This window comes from Pseudophryne corroboree, chromosome 6 (assembly GCF_028390025.1).
Source record: "Pseudophryne corroboree isolate aPseCor3 chromosome 6, aPseCor3.hap2, whole genome shotgun sequence".
Lineage (NCBI taxonomy): Eukaryota > Metazoa > Chordata > Amphibia > Anura > Myobatrachidae > Pseudophryne > Pseudophryne corroboree.
This window is the reverse complement of record NC_086449.1, coordinates 846,070,827-846,096,038: the sequence shown is the minus strand read 5'-3', so window position 1 is coordinate 846,096,038 and position 25,212 is coordinate 846,070,827. Positions and strand designations below refer to the sequence as shown.

At 51.4% G+C, this 25,212-nt stretch overlaps 1 protein-coding gene across 3 annotated transcripts in view; it reads right to left on the bottom strand.

The window, feature by feature from the left end:
- The window catches only part of RERG (RAS like estrogen regulated growth inhibitor), a 333,438-nt gene that overhangs the window by 203,677 nt on the left and 104,549 nt on the right, over positions 1-25,212 (bottom strand). The gene's annotated exons all lie outside the window — the stretch shown is intronic.

Sequence of the window (25,212 nt, the reverse complement as noted above, 5' to 3'; positions counted from 1 at the left end):
GTTTTGTGCTGAGCACATTGAGGACACGAATTGACATACTCTTGAACATCTTTTTTCATAGTGTCCCACCAGTATGATCTTCGCAGAAATTCCCACATTTTCTGAACTCCCGGATGACCAGAAAACTCAGAAGTATGTGCCCACTGCAACAGTTTCGGTCGAAATTTAACTGGTACCGACATTCTTCCAGGAGGAGGACCCAACCTAGTGGGAGCTGCAGAAATAGAGATGGGACTGAGGATTAATGCCTTCCCCATTGTATTCTCCTCATCAGAAGCCATCACTGAACGGGATAGGGCATCTGCCTTGGTATTTAGAGTTCCAGCCCGATACTTGATGATAAAGGAAAATCTGGTAAAGAAGAGCGCCCATCTTGCCTGACGGGGGTTCAAACATTGGGCCGTCTTTAGATACAGTAAATTCTTGTGGTCCGTAAAAATTGTAATTAAGTGTTTAGCACCCTCCAGAAGATACCTCCATTCTTCCAATGCAGATTTAATTGCCAGTAGCTCTTTGTCTCCGATGGTGTAATTTAGTTCAGCAGGGGAGAACTTGCGAGAATGAAACCCACACGGATGCAACTTCCCATCTGAGGCGTACTGCGAGAGTACAGCACCTATGCCTACCGTGGAAGCATCAACCTCCAAAAAGAATGGTTTTAGGAAATCTGGCTGCTGAAGTACGGGAGCAGATATAAAGGCGGTCTTCAACTGTTTGAACGCTGCTACTGCTTCAGAAGGCCAATTGCTTGGGTCAGCCCCTTTCTTAGTCAGAGCCGTAATAGGTGCCACGATGGTAGAGAAACCTCTTATAAATTTCCGATAATAATTTGCGAATCCTAGAAATCGTTGCACTGCTTTTAAGGAAAGAGGTTGAGTCCAATCCCGGATGGCCGAGAGTTTCTCCGGATCCATACGCAATTCAGTTCCAGAAATAATGTAGCCCAAAAATGAAATAGAAGGAACCTCAAAGGTGCACTTGGAGATCTTGCCATAAAGATGATTCTTGCGCAACCGAAAGAGTACTTCTTTAACCTGTAGTCGGTGCTCAGAAAGATTCTTTGAAAAAATCAGAATGTCATCCAAATAGACTACTACATTCAGATACAACATATCCCGAAAGACTTCATTAATTAATCCTTGAAAGACAGCGGGGGCGTTGCTGAGGCCAAATGGCATTACCAGGTACTCACAATGCCCGTCTCTAGTATTGAAAGCCGTCTTCCACTCATCTCCTTGTCGAATACGTATCAAGTTGTATGCTCCTCTTAAGTCAAGCTTAGTAAATAGTTACTCGAGCTCCACGCACTCTATCGAAAAGCTCTGTGATGAGCGGCAGAGGATACTTGTTTTTAATGGTGACTTCATTTAAACCACGATAGTCAATGCATGGTCTCAGCCCTCCATCTTTTTTCTTTACAAAGAAGCCAGCTCCCGCTGGAGAAGTGGAGGGACGGATGAACCCCTTCTGCAAATTCGACTTAATGTACTCTGACATAGCTTGTGTCTCTGGAACCGACAAAGGATAAGTGCGACCTCGGGGCGGCATTTTCCCTGGAATGAGCTCAATGGGACAGTCCCAAACCCTATGCGGAGGTAATTTATCAGCCGCCTGTTCCGAGAAGACATCTAAAAATTCTCGATAAGCCTCAGGAACTAACTCCACGTCCAACTTGGCCGATGCACGGAGTGGAACGACAGGAGTAAGACAATTCAATCGGCAGAAAGGACTCCAAGAAATTATTTGTGTCGACCCCCAGTCGACATGAGGGTTGTGTAGCCTGAGCCAGGGAAGACCCAAAACGAGATCATGAGACATTTCCTGGATAACTAGAAACTTCAGTTGTTCACGATGACTGTCACACCCCGCGGGCAGCGGCGGCCGCACTTACATCTGCGGATGTCCTGGATGGCCTGGCGTCTCTCTCCTCCGGCGGCCTCGGGGGTCCGGCGTCGGGTCGGCGGGTCTCTCCGGCGGCTCCCGGAGCAAGGGCGCCGCCATGCTGTTCTGGATTAGGTAGGCGGAGCGGGGCTGACGTCATCTGCCCGCTCCGCCAATCAGACTAAGGCGGGAGGTTCAAAGCCAGACGCCGAGCAGGGAGCCGGCGCCTGTGTATCATCATTCTGCCTGTCAGAAGCCGTGATCTCCAGAGCTCCCTTGTTCCTGTTTCCGCTGTGCCTTCCAGTATACCCGTGTCTCCAGTGTCTCAGTGTTTCCAAGCACCTTCGTGCCTCCAAGCGCCCGAGCGCCAACACGCACCTCCGTGCCTCCAAGCGCCCGAGCGCCATCACGCACCTCCGTGCCTCCAAGCGCCCGAGCGCCATCACGCACCTCCGTGCCTCCAAGCGCCCGAGCGCCATCAAGCACGTCCGTGCCTCCAAGCGCCCGAGCGCCATCACGCACCTCCGTGCCTCCAAGCGCCCGAGCGCAATCAAGCACCTCCGTGCCTCCAAGCGCCCGGGCGCCATCAAGCACCTCCGTGCCTCCAAGCGCCCGAGCGCCATCAAGCACCTCCGTGCCTCCAAGCGCCCGAGCGCCAACACGCACCTCCGTGCCTCGAAGCGCCCGAGCGCCATCAAGCACCTCCGTGCCTCCAAGCGCCCGAGCGCCATCACGCACCTCCGTGCCACCAAGGCGCCTGAGCGCCATCAGCACCTCGGTGCCACAGAGCCTCAGCACCTCCAGCATCTCAGTGCCTTCAGTACCTCAATAACACCAGCATCTCTGTACCTCAGCACTTAGCACTTTTACTAGTCTTGTTTTTCAGGAGACCTTCAAACATTCCTCCGTGCTTCCTGCTTACCGTCTTCATCCTGTATGAAGAAGACCTACATCCGGCCATCTCTATTGCGACCCAGTAGCGGTTCCTCTTCCCAGTCACCGGAAGAAGCCCCGAGTCCACAACACCCTTCGACCAGGTCAGTGATAGTATACACAGGCCACATGGACCCGGGGAATCGGAACACAGAAGCAAGTGCCATCCAAGATCTGGTTTCCCGTGTTCAGAGTCAGGAAGCGGCGCAAAACCAGGTGATGCGGTATCTCCAAGAACTATCCGGCAGGTTGGATCAAATTCAGGTTTCCCTGGCTTCAGTAGTTCCGGTTCCAGCTCCAGTACCCACTTCGGTAGTCGTTCCTGATAATGCTCACGCAGTGTCCGGTACCAGGTCACTCCTTCAGCTTCCCACTCCCTCTCGCTACAACGGCAACCCGAAGAATTGCCGTGGTTTTCGTAACCAGTGCGAGGTGCAGTTTGAACTCCTCGCACACAACTTTCCCACGGATCGATCCAAAGTAGCATACATTATTTCCTTGCTTGAGGGTTCAGCGCTGGAATGGGTGTCTCCTTTATGGGAGCGATCTGATCCTTTGGTTTCCAGCTACACTAATTTCATCTCATCTTTCCGCAGGATCTTTGATGAGCTTGTGTATACTATCACTGACCTGGTCGAAGGGTGTTGTGGACTCAGGGCTTCTTCCGGTGACTGGGAAGAGGAACCGCTACTGGGTCGCAATAGAGATGGCCGGATGTAGGTCTTCTTCATACAGGATGAAGACGGTAAGCAGGAAGCACGGAGGAATGCTTGAAGGTCTCCTGAAAAACAAGACTAGTAAAAGTGCTAAGTGCTGAGGTACAGAGGTGCTGGTGTTATTGAGGTACTGAAGGCACTGAGATGCTGGAGGTGCTGAGGCACCGAGGTACTGAGGTTCTGTGGCACCGAGGTGCTGATGGCGCTCAGGCGCCTTGGTGGCACGGAGGTGCGTGATGGCGCTCGGGCGCTTGGAGGCACGGAGGTGCTTGATGGCGCTCGGGCGCTTGGAGGCATGGAGGTGCGTGTTGGCGCTCGGGCGCTTGGAGGCACGGAGGTGCTTGATGGCGCTCGGGCGCTTGGAGGTACGGAGGTGCGTGATGGCGCTCGGGCGCTTGGAGGCACGGAGGTGCTTGATGGCGCTCGGGCGCTTGGAGGCATGGAGGTGCGTGTTGGCGCTCGGGCGCTTGGAGGCACGGAGGTGCTTGATGGCGCTCGGGCGCTTGGAGGCACGGAGGTGCTTGATGGCGCTCGGGCGCTTGGAGGCACGGAGGTGCTTGATGGCGCTCGGGCGCTTGGAGGCACGGAGGTGCTTGATGGCGCTCGGGCGCTTGGAGGTACGGAGGTGCGTGATGGCGCTCGGGCGCTTGGAGGCACGGAGGTGCTTGATGGCGCTCGGGCGCTTGGAGGCACGGAGGTGCTTGATGGCGCTCGGGCGCTTGGAGGCATGGAGGTGCGTGTTGGCGCTCGGGCGCTTGGAGGCACGGAGGTGCTTGATGGCGCTCGGGCGCTTGGAGGCACGGAGGTGCTTGATGGCGCTCGGGCGCTTGGAGGTACGGAGGTGCGTGATGGCGCTCGGGCGCTTGGAGGCACGGAGGTGCTTGATGGCGCTCGGGCGCTTGGAGGCACGGAGGTGCTTGATGGCGCTCGGGCGCTTGGAGGCACGGAGGTGCTTGATGGCGCTCGGGCGCTTGGAGGCACGGAGGTGCGTGATGGCGCTCGGGCGCTTGGAGGCACGGAGGTGCTTGATGGCGCTCGGGCGCTTGGAGGTACGGAGGTGCGGGATGGCGCTCGGGCGCTTGGAGGCACGGAGGTGCGGGATGGCGCTCGGGCGCTTGGAGGCACGGAGGTGCGTGATGGTGCTCGGGCGCTTGGAGGCACGAAGGTGCTTGATGGCGCTCGGGCGCTTGGAGGCACGGAGGTGCGTGTTGGCGCTCGGGCGCTTGGAGGCACGAAGGTGCTTGGAAACACTGAGACACTGGAGACACGGGTATACTGGAAGGCACAGCGGAAACAGGAACAAGGGAGCTCTGGAGATCACGGCTTCTGACAGGCAGAATGATGATACACAGGCGCCGGCTCCCTGCTCGGCGTCTGGCTTTGAACCTCCCGCCTTAGTCTGATTGGCGGAGCGGGCAGATGACGTCAGCCCCGCTCCGCCTACCTAATCCAGAACAGCATGGCGGCGCCCTTGCTCCGGGAGCCGCCGGAGAGACCCGCCGAGCCGACGCCGGACCCCCGAGGCCGCCGGAGGAGAGAGACGCCAGGCCATCCAGGACACCCGCAGAGGTAAGCACGGCCGCCGCTGCCCGCGGGGTGTGACAACATCCTTTATAGCCACAATCATGTACTGAATACTCTTAACTAATCGTGGATGTAAAGCAGCCTCAGTGAAGTCGACATCGGAATTAGAATCCGTGTTGTTATCCGTATCTACCAACTGAGTAAAAGGCCGCTTTTGCGACCCTGATGGGGTCTGCACCTGAGACAAAGCATCCTCCATGGATTTCCTCCATACCCGAGTCCGAGACTCGATTTATCCAACCTTTTAGACAAAGAGGCCACATTTGTATTAAGCGTACTTAACATTGTAAGTAAATCAGGTGTCGGCTGCGCCGACAGGGCCAACTCCAGACCCACATCTGCTCCCCCAGCAACCTCCTCCGGGGAATAACACTCAGCCTCAGACAAGCCGACACAGAGTATCGACACACCGACACACACACACCGCCTCAGCTAGGTGACAGGCCCACAATGAAGCCCAGATAGAGAACCACAGAGGGAGTATGCCAGCTCACACCCCAGCACCCATATATCCCAGAACACAATATATGTTGAAAGCGCTGTTATGGAAAACAATAATTATGCACCAATAACGGTGCCCCCCCGATTAGCTCCCTGTTACTTGTAGTGGAGCTTGGAGGTCCCGGGCCAGCGTTCTCTGCAGCGGTGTGGATGAGAGAAAATGGCGCTGGTGAGCTGTGCGGCTAAGCCCCGCCCCTTCCCGGAGCGCTTCAGCCCGCTAAAATTTGAAATATGAAAATGCCGGCGGGGGTCTGAAAAGCGGTGCCGAGGCACCGAAAAGCCTTTTGCCAGCTCCCAGACCCAGTAACATGCTGCCCAGGGCGCTCCCCCCCCAGCGCCCTGCACCCTGTGAGTGCCGTTGGTGAAGTGTGTGGGAGCATGGATCGCAGCGTTACCGCTGTGCTGTACCTTCCGTTACTGAAGTCTTCTGCCGTCACTGAAGTCTTCTGTCTTCTCATACTCACCCGGCTTCTTTCTTCTGGCTTCTATGAGGGGGGTGCGGCGCGGCTCCGGGAACAAGCAGCTAGGCGCACCAAGTGATCGAACCCTCTGGAGCTAATGGTGTCCAGTAGCCTGAGAAGCAGAGCCCTTAACTAAGAAGAAGTAGGTCTGACTTCTCTCCCCTCAGTCCCTCGATGCAGGGAGCCTGTAGCCAGCAGGTCTCCCTGAAAATAAAAAACCTAACATAAAGTCTTTTCTAGAGAAACTCAGGAGAGCTCCCCTAGTGAGTGTCCAGTCAGTCCTGGGCACAAAGTCTAACTGGGGTCTGGAGGAGGGGCATAGAGGGAGGAGCCACTTCACACCCAGTCAAAGTCTTTTCAGTGTGCCCAAGCTCCTGCGGATCCCGTCTATACCCCATGGTCCTTTTGGAGTCCCCATCCTCTAGGACGTAAGAGAAAAGTGGTAGAGAAATAGCTAGCGAACAATAAACTCGGAATGACTCCCTTTATTCTGATTAGTTCATTAGTAAAAGGGGTGAGACTGAAACGCGGAGAACTTGTAAGCTAGTGAAATGCTGTCCAGTCCAGGGCCCTCCTGGCTTGTGACCCCATTACAGTAGCTGATTGAGAATAGTGCTAAAATGTATTAAAGGTGCTTAAAATTATAAAAACATTTTAAAAAATGTCTTGAATACTGAAGCAATTACCAATACTGAAACTTCAGTGCTACACAATGGAAATATTGCAATGCCAATGTAAAAAATAACTATTCACACACACACAGAACGTAAGCTCTGAAGATCAGGCGCGTAGCCAGAACTTTGTGGGCCCCATAGCAACATTCTGAAGGCCACCCCTCCCCCAGTGCATATAGAGACACTACTCTATTTACAGCAGTTGTTCAATTTTACCCCATAGCAGTGCCCTAGTTCCTTTTATGCCCCACAGCAGTGCCCTAGTACCTTTTATCCCCCACAGCGGTGCCCTAGTGCCATAGTTCCTTTTATGCCCTACAGTAGTGCCCTAGTTCCTTCAATCGCCCACAGCAGTGCCCTAGTTCCTTTTATCCCCCACAGCAGTGCCCTAGTTCCTTCAATCCCCCACAGCAGTGTCCTAGTTCCTGAAATCCCCCACAGCAGTGCCCTAGTTCCTTTAATCCCCCACAGCAGTGCCCTAGTTCCTTTAATCCCCCACAGCAGTGCCCTAGTTCCTTCAATCCCCCACAGCAGTGCCCTAGTTCCTTCAATCCCCCATAGCAGTGCCCTGGTTCCTTTTATGCCCCACAGCAGTGCCCTAGTACCTTTTATCCCCCACAGCGGTGCCCTAGTGCCATAGTTCCTTTTATGCCCTACAGCAGTGCCCTAGTTCCTTCAATCCCCCACAGCAGTGCCCTAGTTCCTTTTATCCCCCACAGCAGTGCCCTAGTTCCTTTAATCCCCCACAGCAGTGTCCTAGTTCCTGAAATCCCCCACAGCAGTGCCCTAGTTCCTTTAATCCCCCACAGCAGTGCCCTAGTTCCTTTAATCCCCCACAGCAGTGCCCTAGTTCCTTTTATGCCCCACAGCAGTGCCCTAGTACCTTTTATCCCCCACAGCGGTGCCCTAGTGCCATAGTTCCTTTTATGCCCTACAGTAGTGCCCTAGTTCCTTCAATCGCCCACAGCAGTGCCCTAGTTCCTTTTATCCCCCACAGCAGTGCCCTAGTTCCTTCAATCCCCCACAGCAGTGCCCTAGTTCCTTCAATCCCCCACAGCAGTGTCCTAGTTCCTGAAATCCCCCACAGCAGTGCCCTAGTTCCTTTAATCCCCCACAGCAGTGCCCTAGTTCCTTTAATCCCCCACAGCAGTGCCCTAGTTCCTTCAATCCCCCACAGCAGTGCCCTAGTTCCTTCAATCCCCCATAGCAGTGCCCTGGTTCCTTTTATGCCCCACAGCAGTGCCCTAGTACCTTTTATCCCCCACAGCGGTGCCCTAGTGCCATAGTTCCTTTTATGCCCTACAGCAGTGCCCTAGTTCCTTCAATCCCCCACAGCAGTGCCCTAGTTCCTTTTATCCCCCACAGCAGTGCCCTAGTTCCTTTAATCCCCCACAGCAGTGTCCTAGTTCCTGAAATCCCCCACAGCAGTGCCCTAGTTCCTTTAATCCCCCACAGCAGTGCCCTAGTTCCTTCAATCCCCCACAGCAGTGCCCTAGTTCCTTCAATCCCCCACAGCAGTGCCCTAGTTCCTTCAATCCCCCACAGCAGTGCCCTAGTTCCTTTTATCCCCCACAGCAGTGCCCTAGTTCCTTCAATCCCCCACAGCAGTGCCCTAGTTCCTTTTATCCCCCACAGCAGTGCCCTAGTTCCTTCAATCCCCCACAGCGGTGCCCTAGTGCCCTAGTACCTTTTATCCCCCACAGCGGTGCCCTAGTGCCATAGTTCCTTTTATGCCCTACAGTAGTGCCCTAGTTCCTTCAATCCCCCACAGCAGTGCCCTAGTTCCTTTTATCCCCCACAGCAGTGCCCTAGTTCCTTCAATCCCCCACAGCAGTGCCCTAGTTCCTTCAATCCCCCACAGCAGTGTCCTAGTTCCTGAAATCCCCCACAGCAGTGCCCTAGTTCCTTTAATCCCCCACAGCAGTGCCCTAGTTCCTTCAATCCCCCACAGCAGTGCCCTAGTTCCTTCAATCCCCCACAGCAGTGTCCTAGTTCCTGAAATCCCCCACAGCAGTGCCCTAGTTCCTTTTATCCCCCACAGCAGTGCCCTAGTTCCTTCAATCCCCCACAGCTGTGCCCTAGTTCCTTCAATCCCCCACAGCAGTGTCCTAGTTCCTGAAATCCCCCACAGCAGTGCCCTAGTTCCTTTTATCCCCCACAGCAGTGCCCTAGTTCCTTCAATCCCCCACAGCTGTGCCCTAGTTCCTTCAATCCCCCACAGCAGTGTCCTAGTTCCTGAAATCCCCCACAGCAGTGCCCTAGTTCCTGAAATCCCCCACAGCAGTGCCCTAGTTCCTTCAATCCCCCACAGCAGTGTCCTAGTTCCTGAAATCCCCCACAGCAGTGCCCTAGTTCCTTTAATCCCCCACAGCAGTGCCCTAGTTCCTTCAATCCCCCACAGCAGTGCCCTAGTTCCTTCAATCCCCCACAGCAGTGCCCTAGTTCCTTCAATCCCCCACAGCAGTGCCCTAGTTCCTTTTATCCCCCACAGCAGTGCCCTAGTTCCTTCAATCCCCCACAGCAGTGCCCTAGTTCCTTCAATCCCCCACAGCAGTGTCCTAGTTCCTGAAATCCCCCACAGCAGTGCCCTAGTTCCTTTAATCCCCCACAGCAGTGCCCTAGTTCCTTCAATCCCCCACAGCAGTGCCCTAGTTCCTTCAATCCCCCACAGCAGTGTCCTAGTTCCTGAAATCCCCCACAGCAGTGCCTTAGTTCCTTTTATCCCCCACAGCAGTGCCCTAGTTCCTTCAATCCCCCACAGCGGTGCCCTAGTGCCATAGTTCCTTTTATGCCCCACAGCAGTGCCCTAGTACCTTTTATCCCCCACAGCGGTGCCCTAGTGCCATAGTTCCTTTTATGCCCTACAGTAGTGCCCTAGTTCCTTCAATCCCCCACAGCAGTGCCCTAGTTCCTTTTATCCCCCACAGCAGTGCCCTAGTTCCTTCAATCCCCCACAGCAGTGCCCTAGTTCCATCAATCCCCCACAGCAGTGTCCTAGTTCCTGAAATCCCCCACAGCAGTGTCCTAGTTCCTGAAATCCCCCACAGCAGTGCCCTAGTTCCTGAAATCCCCCACAGCAGTGCCCTAGTTCCTTCAATCCCCCACAGCAGTGTCCTAGTTCCTGAAATCCCCCACAGCAGTGCCCTAGTTCCTTTTATCCCCCACAGCAGTGCCCTAGTTCCTTCAATCCCCCACAGCAGTGCCCTAGTTCCTTCAATCCCCCACAGCAGTGTCCTAGTTCCTTCAATCCCCCACAGCAGTGTCCTAGTTCCTGAAATCCCCCACAGCAGTGCCCTAGTTCCTGCAATCCCCCACAGCTGTGCCCTAGTACCTTTTACCCCCCACACCAGTGGCCTAGTTCCTGTTATCCCCCACAGCAGTGTCCTAGTTCCTTTTATGCCCCATGGTAGAGCCCTAGTTCCTTTTATCCCCCACAGTAGTGTCTAAGCTCACATTAAACCACAAATTGCCACCAGTTCATATTATACCACATTGTCGTGCCACTAGTACATATTATATCGCACAGTACCCCCAGTTCCTATTATACCACACAGTGCTTAGCAAGCAAATCCATGTACTTGGTATACCAGTTTATGGCCTTGGTGCTGTTTAAGCCTCTGGGCCCCATAGCGGTGACACCCCTGCACCCACTATAGCTATGCCCATACTGATATTTCACTATATTGAACTTACTAAAACTCCTAAACTCATTTTTGCCGCATTGTGCAAGCTGCTAGACCACATATAAACATGTTTTTCTGCTGCTATCTGGTGAATATTCCTCTACATGTCCATTATTTGTAGTGACCGGGCTGCTCAGTGACTTATTTAGAGCATAAAGTGTGTTTTTTAACAAATTTAGTTATGTGTGTTTCAGGTTTATTTAGCTAATGATTCCCCAATAAAATATCCCTCGAGAATGTAAGTGATACGTACTACCGGCTGACAGCTTCACCAAGCCTTTCTTGGTGCACGTGGCCCAGGTTTCTGAATCACGTGTCTGCTGTGAAATTGTAAATTATGACTTGGGCATTCTTGTAATGAATATTTCCAGCTATTGCCAATCTGAGAGCTGATGGTGAAAAGGAAGATTGCAGCAGTCCCAGTGCCACCGCCATCCTTTGCAAAGTCCGTATACCTGGCACCAAGTGTTCCTCAGTGTTAGCTATGTATGTCTGCTCCCTAAAAGAACGCTGAATTTTGTGAGTTAGGTTTACAACATTAAACTTTAAATATTAATTTATTATTTAATTTATTACCAGTTATTTATATAGCGCACACATATACCGCAGCACTTCACAGAGAACATCAGTCCCTTTCCCAGTGGAGCTTACACTCTATATTCCCTATAACATGCACACACATTCACGCTAGGGTTCATTTTTTTGTTTGTTTGGAGCAATTAACCTACAATTATATTTTTAGGTTGTGGAAGGAAAATAAGATTTTACTCACCGGTAAATCTATTTCTCGTAGTCCGTAGTGGATGCTGGGTACTCCGTAAGGACCATGGGGAATAGACGGGCTCCGCAGGAGACTGGGCACTTCTTTAAAGAAAAGATTAGGTACTACATCTGGTGTGCACTGGCTCCTCCCTCTATGCCCCTCCTCCAGACCTCAGTTAGGGAAACTGTGCCCGGAAGAGCTGACATTACTAGGAAAGGATTTGGAATCCAGGGTAAGACTCATACCAGCCACACCAATCACACCGTACAACTCGTGATAACTATACCCAGTTAACAGTATGAACAACAACTGAGCCTCATTAAACTGATGGCTCAGAACAAAAAACCCTATAGTTAAGCAATAACTATATACAAGTATTGCAGAATTCCGCACTTGGGACGGGCTCCCAGCATCCACTACGGACTACGAGAAATAGATTTACCGGTGAGTAAAATCTTATTTTCTCTGACGTCCTAGTGGATGCTGGGTACTCACTCCGTAAGGACCATGGGGATTATACCAAAGCTCCCAAACGGGCGGGAGAGTGCGGATGACTCTGCAGCACCGAATGAGCAAACTCAAGGTCCTCCTCAGCCAGGGTATCAAACTTGTAGAATTTTGCAAACGTGTTTGATCCCGACCAGGTAGCTGCTCGGCAAAGTTGTAAAGCAGAGACCCCTCGGGCAGCCGCCCAAGAAGAGCCCACCTTCCTCGTGGAATGGGCTTTTACCGATTTAGGATGCGGCAGTCCAGCCGCAGAATGTGCAAGTTGAATCGTGCAACAGATCCAGCGAGCAAAATCTGTTTAGAAGCAGGAGCACCCAGCTTGTTGGGTGCATGCAGGATAAACAGCGAGTCAGTTTTTCTGACTCTAGCCGTCCTGGAAACATAGATTTTCAGGGCCCGGACTACATCCAGCAACTTGGAAGCCTCCAAATCCCGAGTAGCCGCAGGCACCACAATAGGTTGGTTCAAATGAAACGCCGATACCACCTTAGGGAGAAATTGGGGACGAGTCCTCAATTCTGCCCTGTCCATATGGAAGAGCAGATAGGGGCTTTTACATGACAAAACCGCCAATTCTGACACACGCCTAGCCGAAGCCAAGGCCAAAAGCATGACCACTTTCCACGTGAAATATTTCAACTCCACGGTCTGAAGTGGCTCAAACCAATGTGATTTTAGGAAATCCAACACAACGTTGAGATCCCAAGGTGCCACTGGAGGCACAAAAGGGGGCTGAATATGCAGCACTCCCTTATCAAACGTCTGGCAGTGAAGCCAGTTCTTTTTGAAAGAAAATAGACAGGGCCGAAATCTGGACTTTAATGGATCCCAATTTTAGGCCCATAGTCACTCCTGACTGTAGGAAGTGCAGAAATCGACCCAGCTGAAATTCTTCTGTTGGGGCCTTCATAGCCTCACACCAAGCAACATATTTTCGCCATATGCGGTGATAATGTTTTGCTGTCACATCCTTCCTAGCTTTTATCAGCGTAGGAATGACTTCAACCGGAATGCCCTTTTCCATCAGGATCCGGCGTTCAACCGCCATGCCGTCAAACGCAGCCGCGGTAAGTCTTGGAACAGACAGGGCCCCTGCTGTAGCAGGTCCTGTCTGAGAGGCAGAGGCCAAGGGTCCTCTGAGATCATTTCTTGTAGTTCCGGGTACCAAGACCTTCTTGGCCAATCCGGAACGATGAGTATAGTTCTTACTCCTCTCTTTCTTATTATCCTCAGTACCTTTGGTATGAGAGGAAGAGGAGGGAACACACAAACCGACTGGTACACCCACGGTGTCACTAGAGCGTCCACAGCTATCGCCTGAGGGTCCCTTGACCTGGCGCAATATCTTTTTAGCTTTTTGTTGAGGCGGGACGCCATCATGTCCACCTGTGGCCTTTCCCAACGATTTACAATCAGCTGGAAGACTTCTGGATGAAGTCCCCACTCTCCCGGGTGGAGGTCGTGCCTGCTGAGGAAGTCTGCTTCCCAGTTGTCCAATCCCGGAATGAACACTGCTGACAGTGCTAACACGTGATTTTCCGCCCATCGGAGAATCCTTGTGGCTTCTGCCATCGCCATCCTGCTTCTCGTGCCGCCCTGTCGGTTTACATGGGCGACCGCCGTGATGTTGTCTGACTGAATCAGCACCGGCTGGTTTTGAAGCAGGGGTTTTGCCTGACTTAGGGCATTGTAAATGGCCCTTAGTTCCAGAATATTTATGTGTAGGGAAGCCTCCTGACTCGACCATTGTCCTTGGAAGTTTCTTCCCTGAGTGACTGCCCCCCAACCTCGGAGGCTTGCATCCGTGGTCACCAGGACCCAGTCCTGTATGACGAATCTGCGGCCCTCGAGAAGGTGAGCACTCTGCAGCCACCACAGCAGAGACACCCTGGCCCTCGGGGACAGGGTGATCAGCCAATGCATCTGAAGATGCAATCCGGACCACTTGTCTAACAGATCCCACTGAAAGATCCTTGCATGGAACCTGCCGAATGGAATTGCCTCGTAAGAAGCTACCATCTTTCCCAGGACTCGCGTGCAGTGATGCACCGACACCTGTTTTGATTTCAGGAGGTCTCTGACCAGAGATGACAACTCCTTGGCCTTCTCCTACGGGAGAAAAACCTTCTTCTGTTCTGTGTCCAGAATCATACCCAGGAACAGCAGACGCGTCGTAGGAACCAGCTGCGACTTTGGGATATTCAGAATCCAGCCGTGCTGTTGTAGCACTTCCTGAGATAGTGCTACTCCGACCAACAACTGCTCCCTGGACCTCGCCTTTATAAGGAGATCGTCCAAGTACGGGATAATTATAACTCCCTTCTTTCGAATGAGTATCATCATTTCGGCCATTACTTTGGTAAATACCCTCGGTGCCGTGGACAGACCAAACGGCAACGTCTGGAATTGGTAATGGCAGTCCTGTACCACAAAACGGAGGTACACCTGGTGAGGTGGGTAAATGGGGACATGTAGGTAAGCATCCTTGATGTCCAGTGATACCATGTAATCCCCCTCTTCCAGGCTTGCAATAACCGCCCTGAGCGATTCCATTTTGAACTTGAACTTCCTTATATAAGTGTTCAAGGATTTCAAATTTAGAATGGGTCTCACCGAACCGTCTGGTTTCGGTACCACAAACATTGTGGAATAGTAACACCGTCCCTGTTGAAGGAGGGGAACTTTGATTATCACCTGCTGGAGGTACAGCTTGTGAATTGCCGCCAGTACTACCTCCCTGTCCTGGGGAGTAGCTGGCAAGGCTGATTTGAGGTAACGGCGAGGGGGAGACGTCTCGAACTCCAGCTTGTATCCCTGAGATACCACTTGTAGAACCCAGAGATCCACCTGTGAGCGAACCCACTGGTCGCTGAAGTTCCGGAGACGGGCCCCCACCGCACCTGGCTCCACATGTGGAGCCCCAGCGTCATGCGGTGGACTTAGTGGAAGCAGGGGAGGATTTTTGTTCTTGGGAACTGGCTGTATGGTGCAGCTTTTTCCCTCTACCCCTGCCTCTGGGCAGAAAGGACGCGCCTCTAACCCGCTTGCCTTTCTGAGGCCGAAAGGACTGTACTTGATAATACGGTGCTTTCTTAGGCTGTGAGGGAACCTGAGGTAAAAAAGTCGACTTCCCAGCTTTTGCTGTGGATACGAGGTCCGAAAGACCGTCCCCAAACAATTCCTCACCCTTATAAGGCAAAATTTCCATGTGCCTTTTAGAATCAGCATCACCTGTCCACTGCCGAGTCCATAATACTCTCCGGGCAGAAATGGACATCGCATTAATTCTAGATGCCAGCCGGCAAATGTCCCTCTGTGCATCTCTCATATATAAGACTACGTCTTTAATATGCTCTATGGTTAGCAATATAGTGTCCCTGTCAAGGGAATCAATGTTATCAGACAGGGAATCAGACCACGCTGCTGCAGCACTACACATCCATGCTGAAGCAATAGCAGGTCTCAGTATAGTACCCGAGTGTGTATACACAGACTTCAGGATAGCCTCCTGCTTTCTATCTGCAGGCTCCTTTAAGGCGGCCGTATCCTGAGAAGGCAGCGCCACCTTTTTTGACAAGCGTGTGAGCGCTTTGTCCACCTTAGGGGATGTCTCCCAGCGTAACCTATCCGTTGGCGGGAAAGGGTACGCCATTAGTAACCGCTTAGAAATTACTAGTTTCTTATCTGGGGAACCCCACGCTTCTTCACACAATTCATTTAACTCATCAGATGGGGGAAAAGTCACTGGCTGCTTTTTCTCCCCAAACATAATACCCTTTTTTGTGGTAACCGGGTTAATGTCAGAAATGTGCAACACATTTTTCATTGCCGTAATCATGCATCGGATGGCCCTAGTGGATTATACATTTGTCTCATCCTCGTCGACACTGGAGTCAGACTCCGTGTCGACATCTGTGTCTGCCATCTGAGGTAGCGGGCGTTTTTGAGCCCCTGACGGCTTCTGAGATGCCTGGGCAGACGCGGGCTGAGATGCCGGCTGTCCCAAAGCTGCGTCATCGAACCTTTTATGCAAGGAGTTGACACTGTCGGTTAATACCTTCCACATATCCATCCACTCAGGTGTCGGCCCCAAAGGGGGCGACATCACACTTATCGGCACCTGCTCCGCCTCCACGTAAGCGTCCTCATCAAACATGTCGACACAGCCGTACCGACACACCGCACACACACAGGGAATGCTCTGACTGAGGACAGGACCCCACAAAGTCCTTTGGGGAGACAGAGAGAGAGTATGCCAGCACACACCAGAGCGCTATATAACAGAGGGGTATACACTATACACAAAGTGAATTTTCCCCCTATAGCTGCTTATATCACAATTTTGCGCCTAAATTTATGTGCCCCCCCTCTCTTTTTTACCCTTTCTGCAGTTGTATACTGCAGGGGAGAGCCTGGGGAGCGTCCTTCCAGCGGAGCTGTGAAGATAAAATGGCGCTGGCTGTGCTGAGGAAGATAGCCCCGCCCCTTCAGCGGCGGGCTTCTCCCGCTTTTTATAATATTAATGGCAGGGGTTTTTGCACATATACAGTGTTATACACTGTATTATGTGCTGTTTTGCCAAAAGGTATATTAATTGCAGCCCAGGGCGCCCCCCCCCCCAGCGCCCTGCAACCACCAGTGACCGGAGCGTGTGGTGTGCTGTGGGAGCAATGGCGCAGAGCTGCAGTGCTGTGCGCTACCTTATTGAAGACTGGAGTCTTCAGCCGCCGATTTTCTCCGGTTTCTTCCGTCTTCTGGCTCTGCAAGGGGGACGGCGGCGTGGCTCTGGGAACGGACGATCGAGGTCGGGCCCTGTGTTCGATCCCTCTGGAGCTAATGGTGTCCAGTAGCCTAGAAGCACAAGCTAGCTGCAAGCAGGTAGGTTTGCTTCTCTCCCCTAAGTCCCACGTAGAAGTGAGTCTGTTGCCAGCAGATCTCACTGAAAATAAAAAACCTAACAAATACTTTTCTTTATAGTGAACTCAGGAGAGCCCACTAAGTGCATCCAGCTCAGGCCGGGCACAGATTCTAACTGAGGTCTGGAGGAGGGGCATAGAGGGAGGAGCCAGTGCACACCAGATGTAATACCTAATCGTTTCTTTAAAGAAGTGCCCAGTCTCCTGCGGAGCCCGTCTATTCCCCATGGTCCTTACGGAGTACCCAGCATCCACTAGGACGTCAGAGAAACTGGAGTACTCGGAGGAAACCAATGCAAGCACGGGAAGAATATACAAACTCCACACAGTTAGGGCCATGGTCGGAATTGAACCCATGACGTCAGTGGGGATGCAGTTAATATACCGGTTATGGGGATCCTAGCATAGCAACGCCAGAATCCCGACAGACGGTAGAATGCCGACGGTCACAATCCCAAGGGTAGCCCCATATTTCCACTCGGGTGGTGGGTCCACGCCATCCTCCAAGTGAGACTATAATTTGTTGTGAGCAAAGCTTACCACCAGGCCAAAAGCGTGGCGAGCAGCTGGGCTTCCGGCTGACAGGATGCTTCTGTTGGGATACTGACAGCCAGGATTTCATATGTAGTCCCCTCAGTGCTGTGAGGCAGTAATACTGACCATTACAATGTCCGTAGACGGAGTACGTGCCACATGCTCACTCTAACTGTAGAACTCTGGCTTCACAGGCCATCTAAAAGGAGAACTAGCCTGACCATGGACAGAGGCCATCTAAGAGGAGAACCAGGAGAACTAGCCTGACCATGGACAGAGGCCATCTAAGAGGAAAACCAGGAAAACTAGCCTGACCATGGACAGAGGCCATCTAAGAGGAAAACCAGGAAAAATAAGATTTTACTCACCGGTAAATCTATTTCTCGTAGTCCGTAGTGGATGCTGGGGACTCCGTAAGGACCATGGGGAATAGACGGCTCCGCAGGAGACTGGGCACATCTAAAGAAAGCTTTAGGACTATCTGGTGTGCACTGGCTCCTCCCCCTATGACCCTCCTCCAAGCCTCAGTTAGGACACTGTGCCCGGAAGAGCTGACACAATAAGGAAGGATTTTGAATCCCGGGTAAGACTCATACCAGCCACACCAATCACACCATATAACTCGTGATAGGAACCCCGGTTAACAGTATGATAACAATGGAACCTCTGAATAGATGGTTCGCAATAACAACCCGATTTGTGTAACAATAACTATTTACAAGTATTGCAGACAATCCGCACTAGGGATGGGCGCCCAGCATCCACTACGGACTACGAGAAATAGATTTACCGGTGAGTAAAATCTTATTTTCTCTGACGTCCTAGTGGATGCTGGGGACTCCGTAAGGACCATGGGGATTATACCAAAGCTCCCAAACGGGCGGGAGAGTGCGGATGACTCTGCAGCACCGAATGAGAGAACTCAAGGTCCTTCTCAGCCAGGGTATCAAATTTGTAGAATTTTGCAACGTGTTTGCCCCTGACCAAGTAGCAGCTCGGCCAAGTTGTAAAGCCGAGACCCCTCGGGCAGCCGCCCAAGATGAGCCCCCTTCCATGTGGAATGAGCTTTTACAGATTTAGGCTGCGGTAGTCCCACCGCAGAATGCGCAAGCTGAATAGTGCTACAAATCCAGCGCGCTATAGTCTGCTTAGAAGCAGGAGCACCCAGCATGTTGGGTGCATCTAGGATAAACAGCGAGTCAGTTTTCCTGACTCCAGCCGTCCTGGAAATATAATTTTTCAGGGCCCTGACTACGTCCAGTAACTTGGAATCCTCCAAGTCCCTAGTAGCCGCAGGCACCACAATAGGTTGGTACAAGTGAAAACCTGATACCACCTTTGTGAGAAAGTGAGGACGAGTCCTCAACTCTGCCCTATCCATATGGAAAGTCAGGTAAGGGCTTTTTTATGACAAAGCCGCCAATTCTGACACATGCCTGGCCGAAGCCAGAGCCAACACATGACCACTTTTCATGTGAGATATTTCAAATCCACGGTTTTAAGTGGCTCAAACCAATGTGATTCCAGGAACTTCAAAACCACATTGAGATCCCAAGGTGCCACTGGGGCACAAAAAAGGGGCTGAATATGCAGCACTCCCTTACAACGTCTGCACTTCAGGCTGACATCCTTCCTGGCTTTGATCAGGATAAGAATGACTTCCTCCAGAATGCCTTTTTCACTCAGGATCCGGTGTTCAACCGCCATGCCGTCAATGCAGCCGCGGTAAGTCTTTGAACAGACAGGGCCCCTGCTGCAGCAGATCCTGTCTGAGTGGCAGAGGTCATGGGTCCTCTGAGATCAACTCCTGAAGTTCCAGGTACCAAGCCCTTCTTGGCCAATCCGGAACAATGAGTATAGTTCTTACTCCTCTTTTCCTTATTATCCTCAGTACCTTGGGTAAGAGAGGGAGAGGAGGGAACACATAAACCGACTGGTATGCCCGCGGTGTCACTAGAGCGTCCACAGCGATCGCCTGAGGTTTCCTTGACCTGGCGCAATATCTTTTTTATTGAGGCGGGACGCCATCATGTCCACCTGTGGTCTTTCCCAACGGTTTACCAGCATTTGGAAGACTTCTGGATGAAGTCCCTATTCTCCCGGTGTTATGCACACCAGTGCCTGCAGGAAAGTACTGGTGTCAGAACTGTTATGCACTCCAGTGTCTGCAGGAATGTACTGGTGTTTGAACTGTTATGCAAAACAAATGGACTCACAGACAAACTGGGGAATATGACATAACGTACACAGAAGGTAATAGGGTAACAAAATACACACAAAGTGAACAGAGAAGCCCAGAGGCTAAGGAACTGGGTATCTCCCTTGTATTAGAACTGCACAGATGGAAAAAGCAAGATGTTGTGTTTTAATACATAGAGAACCCGAAATGCTGTTGCTAAGGGCAACAGCAAAACCCTAAAGGGTTACCAACGGGTGTGGCAGTAAACTCCTTGGTCAGAGATGGAATGATAGACACAAGGAGAGTCTCCACAATCCTATTTCTCACTTGCAGTGCACAGGTTTTAGCTTACTGCCACTAAACTGACCCCTGACACCTAGCACAGTGAGACAGGATTAGACAGGCAAGTCTTAGAATACAGCCGCAAACTTGCTAAGTTCACAGAGTAGTAACAGAACCCCAGCAAGCTAAACGACTGACTCCAGTCTTACTGCTAGGTCTGGATTGGCAGAGTGTAATACCAAATCCCCAGGCCTATTTGCAGTAAGCAACAAACAAATACAAAGCTACACAGTACTGGCTAACTTTCATGAACTGACTAACCAACAAAGATTCAGCAGCATCTGCTTACCCTGAAAAGAGGCCTTATAAAGCAGGTGCTGTCCACGCCCCACTCAGACCTCACAGACTGTGAGCACAAAAACCAGCACCGGATCCCCTGCCGTGCACAGAGCCTATAACCACTGCACAGCAAAAGACCCGAACCGGAGTATCAGCTGCGCTCAGGTTACTCCACTATCACTTGTCTCCCGGTTGCCATGACGACGTGGCAGCACAGGGCAGGAGACCCTAACACCCGGGTGGAGTCTGCTGCGGAAGTCTGCTTCCCAGTTGTCCACTCCCGGAATGAACACTGCTGCCAGTGCTACCACATGATTTTCCGCCCAACGGGGAATCCTTGTGGCTTCTGCCATTGCCCTCCTGCTTCTTGTGCCGCCCTGCCTGTTTACATGGGCGAGCGCCGTGATGTTGTCTGATTGGATCAGTACGGCTGGTTTTGAAGCAGGGGCCTTGTTTGGCTTACGGCCTTGTAAAGGGCTCTTAGCTCCAGAAAATTTATATGAAGTGAAATCTCCTGTTTGGACCACAGTCCTTGGAATTTTACTCCCTGTGTGACTGCACCCCAGCCCCGAAGGCTGGCATCCGTCTTTACCAGGACCCAGTCCTGTATTCCGAATCTGCGGCCCTCTAGTAGATGAGCCCTCTGCAGCCACCACCGCAGCGACACCCTGGTTCTTGCCGACCGGGTTATCCGCTGCTGTATCTGGAGATGGGACCCGGACCATTTGTCCAACAGGTCCCACTGGAAAATCCTTGCGTGGAACTTTCCGAATGGACTCGTGTGCATTGATGTACCGACACCTGTCCCGGTCTTAGGAGGTTTCTGACTAGAGATGACAACTCCTCGGCTTTTTCCATTGGAAGAAACACTTTTTTCTGGTCTGTTTCCAGAATCATTCCCAGGAACAGAAGACGTGTCGTCGGGACCAGCTGTGACTTTGGAATTGAGAATCCAGTCCTGCTGTTGCAGCACTTCCCGAGAAAGTGCTACCCCCTTACCAACTGTTCCTTGGACCTCGCCTTTATCCGGAGATCGTCCAAGTACGGGATAATTAAAACTCCCTTCTTGCGAAGGAGTATCATCATTTTGGTCATTACCCATGGTAAAGACCCTCGGTGCCGTGGATAATCCAAACGGCAGCGTCTGGAACTGATAGTGACAGTCCGGTACCACAATCTTGAGGTACTCCTGGTGAGGAGGGTAAATGGGGACATGCAGGTAAGTATCCTTGATGTCCAGAGAGACCCTGTAATCCCCCTCGTCCAGGATCGCAATAATCGCCCTGAGCGATTCCATCTTGAACTTGAATCTTTTGTTATATGTGTTCAAGGATTTTAAATTTAAGATGGGTCTCACCGAACCGTCCGGTTTCGGTACCACAAACATTGTGGAAAAGTAACCCCTTTCCTGTTGAAGGAGGGGTACCTTGATAATCACTTGCTGTGAATACAGTTTTTTGGATAGCCACCAACACTGCCTCCCTGGCAGAGGGAGTTGCCGGTAAGGCAGATTTTAGGAAACGGCGGGGGGGAGACGTCTCGAATTCCAGCCTGTACCTCTGAGATACTGTTTGAAGAACCCAGGGATCCACCTGTGAGAGAGCCCACTGTGCGCTGAAAATTTCTGAGACGGGCCCCCACCGTACCCGAGTCCGCCTGAGCAGCCCCAGCGTCATGCTGTGGACTTACCGGACGCAGGGGAGGACTTCTGCTCCCGGGAACTAGCTGTGTGCTGCAGCTTTTTCCCTCTACCTTTTCCTCTTGGCAGAAAAGATGAGCCTCTAGCCCTCTACTTTTCTGGGGCCGAAGGGACTGTACCTGATAATACAGTGCTTACTCTTGCTGTGGGGTAGCTTGTGGCAAAAGTTTTGATTTCCCAGCCGTAGCTGTGGAAACGAGGTCTGAAAGACCATCCCCAAACAGTTCCACCCCCTTCTAGGGCAAACTTCTATGTGCCGTTTTGAATCGGCATCGCCCGACCATTGCAGAGTCCATAACCCCCGCCTGGCGGCAATGGTTTTACATAGCGCTTATTAGTGATGCCAGTCGGCAAATATCCCTCTGTGCATCACGCATGTATAAGACAGCGTCTTTTATATGCTCTATTTTCGTTATAAAAGAAAATTGAATAGTGGCGCAACTACCAATAGGCCTTACATGAAATGTCCTTATCAATTCCAGGTGTAATGAGTCCTGTATTGTAAGGGTCCCGTTGTCCGTGCAACCTTTGATCCTATGGTCAAAATCCTTAACTGGACAAACAGAAACAGATCATGGTGCAGATCAACTTTTTAGGGGACCAAGACTTTATTTACAAGGAAAAACTCACAATTTATACAGATTAAAAAAGCATATCACCACTCTTAGAGCAATTGGTGTTTCTCTTCTGACTGTGGGTGACCTGACACTGGACTTCATTTATCCTTATCCGGCTTTCGTGGTAATCGGAACCACGAGCGGAGCCCTTGTACCATCTGGGAGGATAACTTTGGAATACCAGTCACGCCAGCACCCCCTTCACTTTTACCCTGAGTGGTGATATGCTTTTTTAATCTGTATAAATTGTGAGTTTTTCCTTGTAAATAAAGTCTTGGTCCCCTAAAAAGTTGATCTGCACCATGATCTGTTTCTGTTTGTCCAGTTAAGGATTTTGACCATAGGATCAAAGGTTGCACGGACAACGAGACCCTTACAATACAGGACTCATTACACCTGGAATTGATAAGGACATTTCATGTAAGGCCTATTGGTAGTTGCGCCACTATTCAATTTTCTTTTATAACGTCTATTCTCTTGGAATTTTTGTGAAGGTTCCTTATTGCGTAGTTGGCTGCATTATACCCAGCAGCGCATTTATTCATTCATTGTTTTTTCTGTACAATATGCTCTATTTTCAGCAAAATATTGTCCCTATCTATAGTATAAATATTATCCGACAGGGAATCTGACCACGCAGCTGCCGCACTGCACATCCATGCCGAGGCAATAGCAGGTCTCAATATAATGCCCGTGTGTGTGTATATAGCTTTAAGGGTAGTTTTCTGCTTTCTATAAGCAGGTCCTTCAGGGCGGCCGTATCCGTGACGGTAGTGCCACCTTTTTTAATAAGCGTGTAACCGCTTTATCTACCCTAGGGGTTATTTCCCAACGTGACCTATCCTCTGGCGGAAAAGGGTACGCTGCCTAGAAATTATCAATTTCTTATCGGGGGAAGTCCACGCTTCCTCACACACCTCATATCAATTCCTCAGATGCAGGAAAACTACTGGTAGTTTTCTGTCACCAAACATAATACCCTTTTTTGTGGTATCTGGGGTATTATCAGAAATGTGTAATACATTTTTAATTGCCTCAATCATGTAACGGGTAGCCCTATTGGAAGGTACACTAGTCTCATAGTCATCGACACTGGAGTCGGTATCCGTGTCAACATCTGTGTCTGCCATCTGAGGTAGCGGGCGTTTTAGAGCCCCTGATGACATGTGAGACGCTTGGACAGGCACAAGCTGAGTAGCCGGCTGTCCTATGTCGTCAAACCTTTTATGTAAGGAGTTGACACTGTCACGTAATTCCTTCCATAAGTCCATCCACACCGGTGTCGACCCCGCAGGGGGGGACATCCCATTCACAGGCATTTGCTCCGCCTCCACATCATTATCCTCATCATACATGTCGACACAGCAGTACCGACACACAGCACACACACAGGGAATGCTCTGACAGAGGACAGGACCCCACAAAGCCCTTTGGGGAGACAGAGGGAGAGTATGCCAGCACACACCAGAGCGCTATATATCACAGGGATATCACCTATAGAGAGTGTTTTCCCTTATAGCTGCATAATATATATATACTGCGCCTAATTTGTGCCCCCCTCTCTTTTTAACCCTTTTCTGTAGTGCAGGACTGCAGGGGAGAGTCAGGGAGCGATCCCTCCAGCAGAGCTATGAGGGAAAATGGCGCCAGTGTGCTGAGGGAGATGGCTCCGCCCCTTTTTCGGCGGGCTTTCTCCCGCTATTTTAAAAGTTCTGGCAGGGGTTAATAAACACCTATATAGCCCCTGGGGCTATATATGGTGTCAGTTCGCCAGCCAAGGTGTTAATATTGCTGCTCAGGGCGCCCCCCCCCCAGCGCCCTGCACCCATCAGTGACCGCAGTGTGTGGTGTGCATGAGGAGCAATGGCGCACAGCTGCAGTGCTGTGCGCTACCTTGGAGAAGACAGAAGTCTTCAGCCGCCGATTTTCCGGACCACCTTCTTGCTTCTGGCTCTGTAAGGGGGACGGCGGCGCGGCTCCGGGAACGGACGACGAGGTCGGGTCCTGTGTTCGATCCCTCTGGAGCTAATGGTGTCCAGTAGCCTAAGAAGCCCAAGCTACCACCACTTAGGTAGGTTCGCTTCTTCTCCCCTTAGTCCCTCGGTGCAGTGAGCCTGTTACCAGCAGGTCTCACTGAAAATAAAAAACCTAACATATACTTTCTTCCTAGGAGCTCAGGAGAGCCCCTAGTGTGCATCCAGCTCAGCCGGGCACAGAAATCTAACTGAGGCTTGGAGGAGGGTCATAGGGGGAGGAGCCAGTGCACACCAGATAGTCCTAAAGCTTTCTTTAGATGTGCCCAGTCTCCTGCGGTGCCGTCTATTCCCCATGGTCCTTACAGAGTCCCCAGCATCCACTAGGACGTCAGAGAAACTAGCATGACCATGGACAGAGGCCATCTAAGAGGAGAACAAGGAGAACTAGCCTGACCATGGACAGAGGCCATCTAAGAGGAGAACCAGGAGAACTAGCCTGACCATGGACAGAGGCCATCTAAGAGGAAAACCAGGAAAACTAGCCTGACCATGGACAGAGGCCATCTAAGAGGAAAACATGGAAAACTAGCCTGACCATGGACAGAGGCCAACTAAGAGGAGAACCAGGAAAACTGCCTGACCATGGACAGAGGCCATCTAAGAGGAAAACCATGAGAACTAGCCTGGCCATGGACAGAGGCCATCTAAGAGGAGAACCAGGAGAACTAGCCTGACCATGGACAGAGGCCAACTAAGAGGAGAAACATTAGGACAGGTAACGCACTGATCTTAAGACAAGTGATCGTACGCTGTATATACTGTATTATAGCAGAGACACAATAGGTAGTATTGAGCCCATTTATAGTTCCTTTAGCTCCATCTGGGTTACGTGATGTTATGCGGTTTGCAACACATGTCTCTAAACCCAGTGACATCAAATGTCCAACACTGCCCAGAATATAAATTT